General features: G+C 42.3%; 1 protein-coding gene and 1 pseudogene across 1 annotated transcript in view; one reads left to right on the top strand and one right to left on the bottom strand.

Moving 5' to 3' along the window:
- Nucleotides 1–15,012, bottom strand: part of Pak1 (p21 (RAC1) activated kinase 1) — a 125,637-nt gene extending 110,625 nt beyond the window's left edge. The window contains exon 1 of the mRNA XM_021167463.2: nt 14,578–15,012. The gene's annotated coding sequence lies outside the window, so the exon portion shown is untranslated. The remainder of the gene's footprint in view (nt 1–14,577) is intronic.
- LOC110298301 lies at nt 1,058–1,970 on the top strand (annotated as a pseudogene).
- Nucleotides 15,013–15,327: the final 315 nt, after the last annotated feature.

The following is a 15,327-nucleotide window of genomic DNA, read 5'->3' as shown; positions in this document are numbered from 1 at the left end:
ATCCCTTGGACTATAAAGTCGGCTAACCTTATCTGATTCTCACCTGTCAGTGTTCGTGTGGCTTAAGCCGTCTTCCAGAGTCACTGTATTTCACTTCACAAAACTCCTCCATCTCCATTTTACAATCTGCCATATTGTCAGATGTTCATGATCTTGCCATTAAAAGGCACTTACTGAAAAAATGAGTAAGAACAGGCCTAATGGTAAACAGAAAGGAATGCATGGATGCGGATTAATTTTTTTAAACAATTGAACTATTCTATATATCTAACAATAATACTAAAACAGGCCTCCAATGTTTGGGCTCAAGCAATCTCCCTGCCTCAGTCTTTCAAGTAGCTGTGTACAAATATGCAGTAACACCCAGCAAAGCAAGACTACTTTTAAATGAGATTTTATTTACTTATTTGAGTTTATGTGTGTCTTCAGGCTTGTCAAGGAGCCTCTTTTAAGCCATTTTGCCAGCCCAGGAGACTCTTTAAAGGAAGGAATTTAACAAGAATGGCAAAGGCTGAAAAGGTCCAGTAATCGAAGAATGAAAAAGGAATTCTACAGCTATTAGCATCACAGAAAGACCCAAGAGCCTTTGAAGAAAGAACACACCAATACTGGTTCAAAACAAAACAAGCCTGAATCTGACCAGGTTTCTGGGGTTGTAACTCAGTGCTATAGCTCTTGTCTAACAGTTGTGAAGTTCTGGTTAGAAAAAAGGGAAGGAGAGGGAAGAGGGAGGAGGAAAGAAAACGAAGAGAAAGAATAGGGAAAAGAGAGAGGAAAGCAGAGTTGGCCTGTTAATATCCTGCTATTGATTTGTAAGAAACAAAAGGATGTGCTCGAGAGGTTCATACTCATCTATAACTCAAGTCCCAGGAAATGTGATGCCTTCTTTCGCCCTCCTCTGGTACCAGACACACATGTGGTGCATAGACATACATGCAAGCAAAATACTTACATAAAATTAAATTAAAATAGTTTTAAAAATAAATAAATATATAGGACCAAGGAACCTGTTTAAACAATAGGATACAAAATATGAAGTGAGACCTTTAAGGAGACAGTGCACATGCGCCACCTTTCTCTCTTCTTTTCCGGCTGGAACCATGGAGGCTGTTCCAGAGAAGAAAAAGAAGGTTGCCACTGTTCCAGGAACCCTGAAGAAAAAGGTTCCTGCTGCTGGGCCAAAAACTCTCAAGAAAAAGGTTCCCGCTGTGCCAGAAACCCTTAAGAAAAAACGAAGGAATTTCGCAGAGTTGAAGGTGAAGCGCCTGAGGAAGAAGTTTGCCCTGAAGACACTTCGAAAGGCAAGGAGGAAGCTCATCTATGAGAAGGCAAAGCATTATCACAAGGAATACAGGCAGATGTACCGTACTGAGATTCAGATGGCCAGGATGGCAAGAAAAGCTGGGAACTTCTATGTGTCCGCAGAACCAAAGCTGGCCTTTGTCATCAGAATCCGAGGTATCAATGGAGTAAGCCCAAAGGTTCGTAAGGTTCTGCAGCTCCTTCGTCTTAGACAGATCTTCAATGGCACCTTTGTTAAGCTCAACAAGGCTTCAATTAACATGCTGCGGATTGTGGAACCATACATTGCATGGGGGTACCCCAACCTGAAGTCAGTAAACTCATCTACAAGAGCGGCTATGGCAAAATCAACAAGAAGGCAGATCGCCTTGATTGCTCGCTCTCTTGGTAAGTTTGGCATCATCTGCATGGAGGATCTAATTCATGAGATCTATACAGTTGGGAAACGCTTCAAGGAAGCAAATAACTTCCTGTGGCCCTTCAAATTATCTTCCCCACAAGGTGGAATGAAGAAAAAGACAACTCACTTTGTAGAAGGTGGAGATGCTGGCAACAGGGAAGACCAGATAAATAGGCTTATTAGACGGATGAACTAAGGTGTCACCCATGGTATTTTTGTAATCTGGTCAGTTAATAAACAGTCACAGCTCGGCAAAAAAAAAAAAAAATATGAAGTGAATAACTCTATAGAACAATGTTGTTTCTTCAAATAAATTGAACTGATGACAAAAGGGATTGAGAGGTTTGATTTGAATGAAAAATGTTCCCCATTTGACTGCTTGGCCCCATTTGGTAGTGCTGTTTGGGGACTCATAGGAGATGTGGCCTTGTTGGAAGAAGTATGTCAGTGAATCAGGCTTTGAGAGTTAAAAAACTGTGATTTGTACTTTGCTCTATCTGCTCCAAGCTTATGGTTCTAGATTTGACTTCTCAGCTTCTTGCTCCTGTTTACCATGCCTATGCCTCCACCCCACCAGCATGGACTCTAACCCTCTTGACTGTAAACCCAAATAAACTTTCTTCTATAATTTGCCTTGGTCGTGGTGTTTCATCACAGTAACACAAAAGTATTAATAACAAAAGGAAACTTGGAAATGATGAGTCATCAATAAAACAACCTTATGAAAACCTTATCTGGACCCTTTTGGTGGGAGAGGGGGAGACAAGATTTCACTCCAGAGTTTCACCTCCCTCTGCCTCCCCTGTGCTAGAGTTAATGGCATGTATCACCACATCCCGCTCCGTAGCTGGATTTGCTTCAAACTACTTAAATTTCCAAACTACCAAGACATAGCTTGGAAAACATAGCTCTAGGCTTTTTGGTAGGGTTGTTTAGTGTTCCATTCGGATTTTGTTTTGTTTTGTTTTGTGGTTCTGGGGACAGAACTCTGAGTTTTACTTATACTAGGCCCTCAGCCCCAGATCTGTTTGTTGTTGCTGCTGTTTAGTAGGGGTTCTTGTTTGATTGATTGATTGATTGATTGATTGTTTGTTTGTTTTAAAGTTCATTGTTTTTTTGGTTTTTGTTGTTTTAATTTTTTTTTAGCTCCATGCATGTCTGTAAAAAGGTGTTGGATCTACTGGAACTTGAGTTACAGACAGTTGTGAACTGCCATATGGGTGCTGGGAATTGGACCCCTGTTCTCTGAAAGAGCAGGCAATGCTCTTTACTGCTGAACCATCGCTCCAGCCCCAGATTTGTTATTTTAATGGAAGAAAGTTAAATGACATTAACCCAGGTGTGGTGCTGACTAGCTGTAATCCCAGCATTCTAGAAGCTAAGGCAGGAGGATAGAGACTGCAAGGCCAGACTGAAATACATAGAGATATCTTGTCAAAGAGAAAAGAAGCTTGAAAATACTAATTTAAAAAAACTTCCGGGCTGGTGAGATGGCTCAGTGGGTAAGAGCACCCGACTGCTCTTCCAAAGGTCCAGAGTTCAAATCCCAGCAACCACATGGTGGCTCACAACCATCTGTAACGAGATTTGGCGCCCTCTTCTGGAGTGTCTGAAGACAGCTACAGTGTACTTACACATAATAAATAAATCTTTAAAAAATAAAAAAAAAATAAATAAAAAAAAAAATAAAAAAACTTCCAATTTTGAAGCCACAAATGTAGTTTCACATCTAGCATATGTGCACACGGGAAAAAAAGCAAAAACAACAACAACAACAAAAATACCAAACAAACAAACAAACAAACAAACCCTGCCACCTAGATGGTCAACGAGCCTACAAAGGCCTCAATTATATGTAATTCCTCAATTCAAATGAAATGAAGAAATATTCGGAATGGACAAATAGCCAGAGGTGAACTTGAAATTTTCCCTCTTAAATGTCATCAGGAGAGCCTTTGACTTCCCTCATTTCAGAGATATTTGTATTAAATGGTTATCTATTTAGCAACACATCATCTTTCAGACAGGTATTAAAATAACCTTTTTTTTTAATATTTTTTATTAGGTATTTTCCTCATTTACATTTCCAATGCTATTCCAAAAGTCCCCCATACCCTCCCACCCACTCCCACTTTTTGGCCCTGGCGTTCCCCTTTACTGGGGCATATAAAGTTTGCAAGTCCAATGGGCCTCTCTTTCCAGTGATGGCCGATTAGGCCATCTTTTGATACATATGCAGCTAGGGTCAAGAGCTCCGGGGTACTGGTTAGTTCATAACCTTTTTTTTTTAAAAAAAAAACACTGTGAATACTCACTTATTAAGAAGAAGCAAGAAAGAACTCCCAAGAGTGGGAGGGGCTCCAAGGGAGAGAAATACACAAGAATTCTTTTATGTTTGTTGAGCTGGAAAAAAATAACTAATGTTCTTAATCAAGAAGTCACATGGACTACAGTATATGCTGGCTCCACTTTCATTTACTCAGTGTTACTGAAATGTTACGAATACCTACTGTATCCAAGCTCAAGCACAACAGTTAACAGACAGGGAAACCTATTTAATATTTTCAAGAAAAGGCAAGCTCCTGCTGTAATTCTGGCACTTGAGAGGCGGAGATATAAGGATTATGGAGTTCAAGGTCATCTTTGGCTACACAACCAGTTCAAAGCAGTCTAAGCTACATAAGACCCTGTCTCAAAAAACAAACAAAACACTACCTCATTCTCTTTAAATAGCCATCCTTTAAAGAGACAAGTCTTTGGAGCTTAGGTTCCAATAGGGTACTAACCAAATAAAACCACAGAATAGCAAATGAGTATGTTTCTGTGAAAACAATTGATATGTATACTGAAAGTGTCTAATGGTAGAATAATACTAATGTTTACAACTTATTTTTAAATTCTTCAAAATACTATGTAAGTAATAGGTTAGGCATATGGGAGCTGTGTGTAAGTATTTTCTCCAAGATTGAAACATTTCATCCTGCAGGAAAACCAAAAGGTTTAAAATAGATTCTGGAAGTCCCTGAAATTGACTAGATTTACTAGGCTCCTCCCTGCTTGAGTAAGCAATAAAAACTGAGAGTCCCCTCAGACAAAAGGAAGCTGAGCAGCAAAAGGAAGCTGATCTGCAAAAAAGCCTCTGAGCCTAGAGCAATGGGCCTGAGAGAAGCAGAAACCAGCAGAGCTGTCTGAAAGAAGTTCAGAGCAGAATCCCTCAGAAAGGATACTCAACAACCTGCTGAGCTGCCAGCAGGCTGCTTGAGGTTTCCCAGCTTTTTGGTGAGCTGTCACCCATGCTGCTGTTTTGGGGCCTCGTTACTGCTTCTGTAAGTACCCTTTCATCCATACTCCTGCAAATAACTAAGGGTTTTTCCAGCACATGGGCATCTTGGAAATCAGGAACCAGGGAATATCACAAAACCACAGCATAAGGAACAAACCTCACAAAAAAGATTTATTGGGGAGAAAGCCAGAATGGCTGCTGCCTCTGACTGGACACAGAGATGGCAGAGGCTGGATGGAGAAGGCTTTTACAGGGTTTTTGGAACAAAAGCTGTGAGCTTGAGGGGAAAGTATGAAACAGTAGGAAGCTCTGGGTCAAGCCAAAAGACTATTGTTTCTTATTTGGCCTATGTCTTGGGCTTGGGGTCAAGTCAGGGTCAGAGTGCTCTTTCTTTGGCCCTTTACCCTACAGTAATCCCCAACACTCACTGGTTCTTCAAGTTGGACTTTGGTGGTATCTGTATTTTGTTCCATCTATGTAGGATCCCTATCTGGGGTAAGGAGACATGAGTCGTGGCTCCCAGGAAAAGCTTTGTGTTGTATAACAGGAGCTCATGAACATCTGTATACAGTATGACTATACACATATGTATGCCTTTACAAGTGCATGTGTGAGAGAGTAAAATTGCTGAAGAAACTTGGACTTTGAAAAGTATATCATTATGGATTTCTCCACTCTACCTACTTGGCTTTTTGTAGGTAGTTACTTTATAGGTAACATTATTCAAGCAAAGTCTACTGAGAAGCAGGGAGGACAGCTCAGTGGTACAGCAAGTGCTTGAGGCCCTAGGCTCAATTATCAAAACTAAAGAAAAAATTACTGTGACAAAACGAACCCCTCAGATTCTGGGATAATTATCTAATTCTAAGTGAAATTAAATGAAAGAAAAAATATAACAAAATAGTAATTCTCCAAGTGATAGGAAGAATCAAGAATTTATAGAACTATACAAAATCTCTTGGCATTTATACCCCATTCTGAAAAAAAAAATTGTTTGTTTTGTTTTTTAACACAGGGTCTCTGTGTAGCCCTAGCTGACCTGGAAATTGTATACCAGTCTGACCTTAAACTCACAGATAGCCACCTGTCTCCATCTCCCAAGTACTCAAAGAAGGAAATAAACAAATTTAACAAATAAACAAACATTCAAAATTGGGGAGCTTAAGTAAATACACTAAAATTGGAGGAGTAATTAGCTGGCCTTATTTTAGTTTATTGGCTCCTGGTTAGCAACTCTGAAGGGGAGGAAAGAGTCTGGAGATTAAGGAGAATTCTAAGAAATGCCCATAGAATATAAGGCAAGTGAACTTTAAATTCATGCTAATAATCCCAGTACTTGGGAGCTGAAAGCAGTAAGACTGTAGATACACGAAAGCACCAACCACAAACTCCCAACTAAGAGCTAATACTAGTTAAGCACTTTGTAACTTACAAAGAATACAAACCTTAATGCTTGCCTGATCCTCAAACTCTATAAAGGTGTAGGTCAGCAATGGTGCAATAAAAGAGGCACGAGCTCAAAGCTATACTGACCTGGCTTCAAATCTTAGCTATGCCATCTATAGCCCTAGGTCATTCAATTAACCTCCCTGTGTTCTCTTCTATAAAATGAAAATAAAACAGCGCCTGCCCTCACTAATCCAGAGGACTGTTCAAAGAATAAAGGGAAGTCATACTCTAGTAAAAGTACTTTGTGTATTTATTATACAAAAGGTGCTTCGTCATCTGGGTCCTTCCTTCTGTTCTCACCATTCCCTACGCCCTATCCTCTATACATACTAAACTACTCAGTACTCAGCAAAAAAAGCTTTTTAGTTTCTGATCCTCCTAACTGCTTTTCCAGGAAGGTCCTTCCTCTTCCCTTTCCACAGTTCCTGTAGTATTAACCTCTGTCCATATTTCAGACCTCATCTGCAGTGTCATGTTCTTTAACACAGCCAAGTCTCCCCATTACAAGTGGAATAGATTCCCTTCCCACATCACACAGCACTTGTACATATCTTCATGTGTAATTTTTGTCTCAATAGAAAGTAACTGTCTGTGTACAGTTATGTTTTCCCCTAGACAATGCCTTGTACATAATGATTTGCAAATGAGTGAACTTTGAATAGCAATAAATCATTCACTTTTATATAACAAGACATTTACAGAGGATATTACTTTTGCAACCACGTTTGTATAATAGAATCATCTATAGACATTTAACTAAATAAGGCATATTATTACAGTCAGTAGGTAGAGGCAGAATGATCAAAAATTCAAAGTCATCTCTGCCACACTGCTAGAGGCCACCATGGACCACATTAAACCCTATCTTTTTTTTTTTTTTTTTTTTTTTAAAGTTTTTCGAGACAGGGTTTCTCTGTGTAGCCCTGGCTGTCCTGCAACTCACTCTATAGATCAGGCTGGCCTCGAACTCAGAAATCCACCTGCCTCTGCCTCCCAAGTGCTGAGATTAAAGGTGTGCGCCACCACTGCCAGGCTTAAACCCTACCTTTAAAACACACACACACACACACAGTTAAAGTAAACCTAAGGCAACTGTGCTTTGATTAATCTTGAGAAGTAATTCAAACATAATCAATAAAGAACCTCTACCAACACATTAACTGTAAGTCTATTTTATTACTTTAACAATTTACACATCAACATCTTGTCACTTTCACAAACATTAATTTAACAACTGTGTGAGTTAAGAGTTTTTTCTCTTTTTAAACAAAGAAAGATTTAAGTAAATATCTAAGCTGCTTTTTGTGTAACTTCAAATTTGGTGCTCTCCTTTTTATACGAAATTCCTTCCCCTGGAAGTGAAAGAAATGTCACAACATACAAAGAACTAAGAAGGCAACAGTTTCAATCAGGAAGACATAAACCTCAGCATTGTGGGAGCCAGGTGGAAATAGAAAGCTGAGCCTGAAGATCCAGTATGCACAGACAGAAGAGGGTGAAGATCCAGTATGCACAGACAGAAGAGGGTGAAGATCCAGTATGCACAGAGTCTAGAAAGAGAACAAACATTCTTTCCACCCCAACTTGGACTTTACTCAGTCTGAAAGGGAAAGGGAAACCTGAGGGCTAGAAACAGAAAGGGAAAGAATGAAGAAAGCTCCATAAGTAAGAATGGTTTCCCAAGGCTACATGCAAATTACTTAACCCTGACTCCATGAATAAGAGACAAGACATAATGGACTTGGATCAATTTTAGAGAATTAATCAATACCCCACAAAATCATATTAATGAGGAGCTGGAGAGATGGATCAGAGGTTAAGAGCACTTGTAGAAGAACCTAACATGGGTTAGGTTCCTAACACCCACACAGGAGCTCACAGTATGCTGTAACTCTAATTCTAGGAAACTTGAATCCCTTTTCTGGCCTTCTTCAGGCACCAGGCACACCTGTGGTGCACTTGCTGACAAAACACACATATACATAAACTAAAAATAAGTACTTTTAAAACAAAGAAAAAACTATTTTAAAACACAATGATCTGCCTTATAAAAAGAATAAATCATAGAAATGAGGTACTACTACAAGACACTTTACAAGGGAATAAGTAGACTGGTTGGTTGGTTGGTTGGTTGGTTGTGACAGGGTCTCTGATTATGAGGCTTTGACCTTCAAACTCATTACATAGCCAAAGATGACCCTGACCTTGAACCTCCTGCCACTACCTATGAACTGCTGAATTACAGACATACAACATTATACCTGGCTTCATGTGGTGCTGGGGATCAAACCTAGGTTTTCATATATGCTAGGCAAGCATTCTACAAACTGAGTTACAGCCCTCCCACAAAGGATAATCTAGAGGGTCATTATAAACACTCATGATCTCAAAAACAGAAACGTGAAAAAATAATTTAAAAAAAAGAGGATGAGGCAGAAGAGAAAGTTACTCCTGAGAAACGGCTTTGAATATGAGGCAGGGGAAAGAAATACTATATTCTAGCTGCTCTCATTAAGAACTTCATCAGCAATTTTTTTTTTCTCTAGCTCAAACTGTGTTCTTTAGTTAGGGGTTTCTTAGGGATAAGAAACTGAAATTAGAAAGCAACCTAAAAGGATGTTTGTAGTATTCTAGAATCTAGGTAGAGCTCAAAGTCACTCTAGTAGTGGCAAGTGTAAAGTACTAGACCTAGAATTTCAAATGTGCTTCGGTCAACACTCAGGCACGTGCTGATGATGTGCTCTTTAAGCAAACCAACATTTCTATCAGGCTTGGTCTCCTAACTCATAAAATGGGAATACAGAGCCACTGTGAAAACTGAAGAAAATGACACCCTCGAAGGATCTTTTTCCCACATGAATAATTAACAGTAAATGATGTGAAACTCCAAGAGCAATATAGTTATTTGTAAAATATTCCTATGCCCCCATGAGTAAAAATTCAAGCAGCCTAGAAACTGAAAACAGCCCATGGATGCTGGGATCAGATATATATGGACTGGAATTGAGATTTGTCATTTACAGACAGCAAAGATTTGAACAAGCTTGTTTCTTTTACCACTACAAACCTCTGCTTCTTAATCTCTAATATACCAGCAATTATCAATCATGGCTATTCTAAGGGTTGGAAAGAAACCCACCTCCCACTTACTGTAATTTAAGAACACCTGCCACCTCTCCCAGCTTCAAAATGACTTTCTGAAGTATGTTTACTAAAATACTTAACAACCTATCCATAATTTGGGAGTGGAGGAAGGGATGCACAAAGGCAGCTTTCTCTCACCTTTACAATCAAACCCCTCTATCTGTTCATTTTAACATTTCCTTAAGGGCTTAAGCCATACCCTATATAGATGAGTATCTGCCCCAGCAAAAAGCCTGGTGCATAGTAGAGATGAACTTAATTACTGTTGGTAAAGGATAAATAAATGAAGCCAAGTTTCCCAGAAGGATGTTAGAAAAGGAGAAAACTGGGCATGCTGTGTAAGACTAATAAGAAAGTTGACAAAAACACTGGGCTAAAGAGATGGCTCAGTAAAGTGCTTCATACAACCATGTGGACTTCAGTTCAGATCCCCAGCACTTAATGTAACAATCTGGGAGCAGTAGTACACCTACAAGCCCAGCCCTGGGGAGGCAGAGTCAAGAGTATGCCTAGGGTTACTGCCAGTCAGTCTAACTGAGTCCTTAAACTTCAAGTCAATGAGAGGCCCAAGTCTCAAAAAATAAGATAGAGAAGCAATTGAAGAAGACACTCAACAGTGACTTCTGGCTCCACATAAGCGAACACTACATACCTGCATTACACACAAAAAAATGTACATCCATGCATATACACACACAGGAAGAAGAAGGAGGAGGAGGAGGAGGAGGAAGAACAATGTGAAGTGTAGTGGCACATGCACTCAGGAGGCAGAGGCTGGCAAACCTGAGTTTGAGGTCAGCCTGGTCTACAGAGTGAGTTCCCAGATAGCCAAGGCTAAACAGAAAAACCCTGCCTCAAAGGGGAAAAAAGGAAGGGGAAAAAACAAGGAAAACAAATAAAGCACTTTTAGAGCTTCAGAAGGAAGAGAAATTGTGTAGAATCAAGTAAGCCTTTACTAAAAAAAGAACCTTTACTGAAAACCACAGGTGATCTGGAAAAGACAGTTTCAAGTTAAGACTCAAAAGTCTGCATGCTCATTTAGACTTGGAAAACCAAGCTGCAATCTCTCAAGAAAGAATTCTGGCCTAGGATATTTCAGCAGTTTTCAGGTCATGGCTAAAACAATATTATAAGTTAGGGAGCCCTGTAGATTTTTTTCTATGGTAAAAAAAAAACAGCAAAGCCAGGCATATGCCTGTAATCTCAGCACTCAAGAAGTTGAGACAGGAAGTTGGCACAAGTTTAAGGCCAGTCAGAGCTACATAGCAAGACCCCTTGTCTCAATTAATACTAAAAAAATAAAATTAAATAAAAAGTAAATAAACACAGGGAGGGAAGGAAGGTAACTAAGCTGGCGAAAGCAAAAATGAATCCCCAAAATGTTAAGAGTCTTCTGGGTCTGCAAATGGGAATGTGATGACTCTTCACTCAAAGTACTCTTCAACAAAACCCCAGTGTAGCAGCTGGCAGTAAGTAGGACTAAGTCATATTATTCATCTAGCAAATATGTGAATGTCTGTGCTAGTTGTGGTTAGTCACTCTTCTAGGCAGTGAGCTTAAAGCAATGAACTTGAACAGAAAAATCTCCTAGCCCTCAAGCAGCTTTCACTCTAGAGGCAAGAGATAGATTGGAGGGAGGGGGTGTGAACAGAAGGGAATGTCAGGATAGAATAAGGAAGAAAAGATAAGGAAGAAAAGGGATAGGGGGAGGAAATGAGACCGAAGGGAGGATGGAGTGCTGACTTTACAAAAAATAAAAAAAAAATACAGATCCTTTAACTCTGTATCGATTTCTCAACCTTACTAAGCATCAGGATCATTTGGAGAGCCTAATAAAGCAGAGACGCCTGGGCTCCAACCTTAATTTGTTTTTTGTAGGTTTGGGATGAGACTCATTAATCTACTGTCAAATACCCAGATTATGCTGACACTGCTGGTGCAAGGATCACACTTTTAACAACTAATTGTTCCATCCAAAAGATTAGGTGGCTTAGCTCATGGGCTTTACAGGACTCTTTCACACATTCACATACTTACTCATTCAAAGTACTTATTCATTCAATGTACTCAAGTACCAGGAACATTACTAGACACTATATCCAAACATATCTTGACCTCAAGTAATTCATAAAGACAGGCCTAGTGGCACAGGCCTGTAACCCCAGCTACTCAGAAGCTAGACAAAGAAGGATTCCAAGCTCAAGGCATGCCTGAGCAACTTAGGAAGGTCCTGTCTCAAAATAAAAAGTAGAGCTAATGAGATTGGTCAACAGGTTAAAAAAAAAAAAAAGCCCTTGCTTTAATGAACATACCTAATCAGTTCCACCCCTGAAACTCACTGTGAAAAGAGAGAATGAATCATCTCCTGAATGCTGTCCTCTGACCTCCACACAATTTCCACTAACACACACACTAAGGAAGAGGAAATTTAATAATATATAGGGCTGACAAGATGGTTCATCAAGAAAAGATGCTTCCTGCCAAGCCTGATGGCCTGAGTCTGATCGCCAGGAAAGAGAATTCCCAAAAGGTGACTTTGTATAAGCTACACCTCGAATGCATGCACTCACAACACAATAAATAAGTAAAACATAAAAAGGAGAGGGGGGGCTAGTTTCATTCTTCAACATGTCAAAGAAAAAAATTAAAAAAGAAAAAAAAAAAAGGAAAGGAAAGAAAAGAAAAGAAAAAAAAGATTCGCAGGCAGCTGAACCTAGTGGTCTCCCAGTTAGGAAGCTAAAGAAGAATCACAAATTCATTGCCTGAGCTACAGATTGAGTCCAAGGTTGGTTTTTGTCTCAAAATTTAAAAATGTTCAGTGTAAGACATCCAAGGGCTGGGGATATAGCTCAGCAGTAGAGCACCTGATCCCTAGTACCACAAAAAAGGAAGGAAGGAAGGAAAGAAGGGGCTAAAGTTCAAAGATGAAGACTCAAATTTAATTGCAACTGATTACTAAAGGAGTACTACAAAAATTCTAGACTCCTGGGCCAGAAGATGGAAGAGCAACTCATTCCCAGAGATGAAGAGGGAAGAGGAAGAACTATTTCTCAGAGGTCCAATAAAGAATTCTCCACAGGCAAATAAAAGGTAGGAAGCAGCACTCCAGGCAAAGCAGCATTCGGAAAAGAGATGAGAAGAGGAGGCAGAGGACAGAACTCAGAAAGTTTAAGGATGCAAAAGTAGGCAATGGTCAGCTCTCCAGGAGTTTCTTATTTCACACTAAAAAGTTTGAAGGTAATCCTTCAACTGTGAAAAGGGGGTTGGGAGGGGAGGAAGCACTGATAGACCAGGTTTTGTTTTACAAAGACCCCTCAAGGTACACAGCTTCCTGCAAACCTAGCAAAAGGCCTCAAAACAGGTACTCAGAAAATATACAGCGAATTGAACTGGCTAAGCTTTTTAACAAGTAAACTCTTACAGATGAAGGGCCACTTTCCCTACGGACTTGCTGTGGCCAGGACTTGTAGGACAGGTCCAGCAACCTCAATTACTGCGCACCATTCCCTGTACAACTGGAGTCCCCCAGAGGACCTTCATTGTTTACATGTCTACCTCACCCACTACACTTTGAGCTCTAGGTCTTGTGAGGAAAGACCAGCTGTATTGATGTACTTGAAGTCAGCACAGACTTTAGCAGGCAGCTTGAAACACTGTAGCACTTCAGATTGTAGCAGTAATATTGGATAAACAGATGAACAAATAAGTAAATTGATCAGGCCAAGCCATGAGTTCACTTAGCAGGTTAAGACTAGAATAAGCTTCAGGAAATGTCAAGAGTCCCAGTTGCCAAAACTCTTTGAGAGGTGGCTTCTAGTTGAGATGGTTTGTGTTCATGTGAACCTAAGAGTTCCAAGTAGAATGTGTTACAAGTGCAGACAGAAGAAATCTCTGTGGGCCTCTGGGAGCCCCAATGGGGAGAAGACTGTTGTATCAGGAAGGAGGCAGAATGGATGCCAGCAAAGACTCCACGCTGGAGACGATTCTTCAGTGGAATCTTGAAAGCTGAGCAGATGATTGCTAGCTAGCTGCTCATTTCTGAACTTTAAAAGCAAACTCTAAGAACTTTAAGGCTGGGTGTGATCAATTCCAGGTCACATAGGAAGGAGGTAATGCCTAATAAGGCATCTCTGTACTGCTGAACTCCAGTGTTCCTCCTGACAGAGTTGAGAGACCCTTAAACATAGGGGACAAAGGTTTTTCTCAAGAACGATTCTTAAGATAGAAGTACTAACTTGATTAATAACCTCTTCTTTTACCTTTCACAGTTCTGGAAATATCGTAAAGGATAAGGTGATCATCCAAGGGGTTTAAGAAACAGGATACAAGATATTTTTTAAAGGCACTCAATGACTGTCAAGTATTCTTCCAAAAACACTCACAGTATCGTTTACCTTTAAAAGATCCAAGATAGTGATGGTTGGAATAACTCTGCCTTTGAAATAGACTAAAAATGGGCGTGGAAAAAAAAACCCTGATTCTCATTCTAAGTCTGTGAGGAACTTCCCAAGTTACGGAGTATTCCTGGGGTGAGGGTGGGGTCATTTGCTACCGGTCTATTTTACAAGGCGATGAACCTGAAAAGTGATTCCCAAGCCGGGACCGACCACGGAGAATAAACCCTCATTGCTTCACTTAGCATCTGCGTCGCAGGCCAGTTTTAGCGTCTCAGGACCCCGAAGTTCCGGAGGGAGTCAGTCCCGGACCGAGACCGGGACCTGTGGGCCCTCCCCAGCCCCAGCGCCCGCCCTCGGGGTCCCCCAGCGCCCCGACTTCGGGAACCCGCGGTCGCATAGGAGCTGACACAGGGGGCCTTTGTTGGCCCGAAGGGAGCGGTCGGTCTCGCGGGGCGGCGCCCGCCTCGGCTCACCTGGCGCCCCGGTCCGCCCCCCCAACTCCCCGCCCCCTCCCACCCCCGAGCGCCTTCCCCAGCCCCGCGCCCTCGCCCGGCCGCCGTGATGCACGGCGGGGAGCACTGTCGCGGGAGGCCAGCTCTCACCTTCTGCGCTCGCTCCACTCCTCCTCCTCCTTCTTCTTCTCCTCCTCTTCCTCCTCCTGGCGGAGGCCAAACCCGGAGAGAGAGCGCGGGAGTGAGCCGGCGGCCGCCCCGCGTTCTCCTCTCGCCGCTCGCTCCGGGTTCCTTCAGGCCCGGGGTCTGGAGGGCGGGCCGCTGCGGGCCGCGGGGAGCGGGAGGCGCGCCGGGACTATGAGGGGGCGGGGTGCGCTCGCTCAGGGGAGCCTTCTCTGAGGACACTGTGGAGAGCGCGGGCTCTGAGGGAGCACCGGCGACTGCGAAAAGCCGGTGATAGCGGACAGGACTCCGCGCAGCCTAGAGGTGCAGTGGGACGGGGAGGTGTAGGGCAGCGGCGAGGAATGCCCACCGTGTGGCGGTACCTTCGGTCCCGGTCGCAGCCTTGCTATTGTATGCAGCCGGGCTGGCTGCCGCCGCGCCCTACGACCCCGCCCAAGCCACGCCTCCTTCAGTTCGGGCCCGCCCCCTCCGCCCGGCCTCGATCCCCCGCAGGTGGGAGGGGGCGGGGAGCGCCGGACAGACCCACGTGAACCAGGCCAACACTGCCAGGGGGCGAGGTGGGGCGCCGGGATGACGTCATCAGCACTTGACGCCAGAGGCTAGGGAATCACCTGGCTGCCGCGTGACGTCATTGGGGCCGGGCGTCTGCTGGGAGCCGTGGCGGTCTCCCTCTTTGAAGCGGCCTTTTCCCTGAAGTGTGGATGCTCTGTCAGATGG

This window comes from Mus caroli, chromosome 7 (assembly GCF_900094665.2).
Source record: "Mus caroli chromosome 7, CAROLI_EIJ_v1.1, whole genome shotgun sequence".
Taxonomy (NCBI): domain Eukaryota; kingdom Metazoa; phylum Chordata; class Mammalia; order Rodentia; family Muridae; genus Mus; species Mus caroli.
This window is presented reverse-complemented; position numbering and strand designations above follow the sequence as displayed.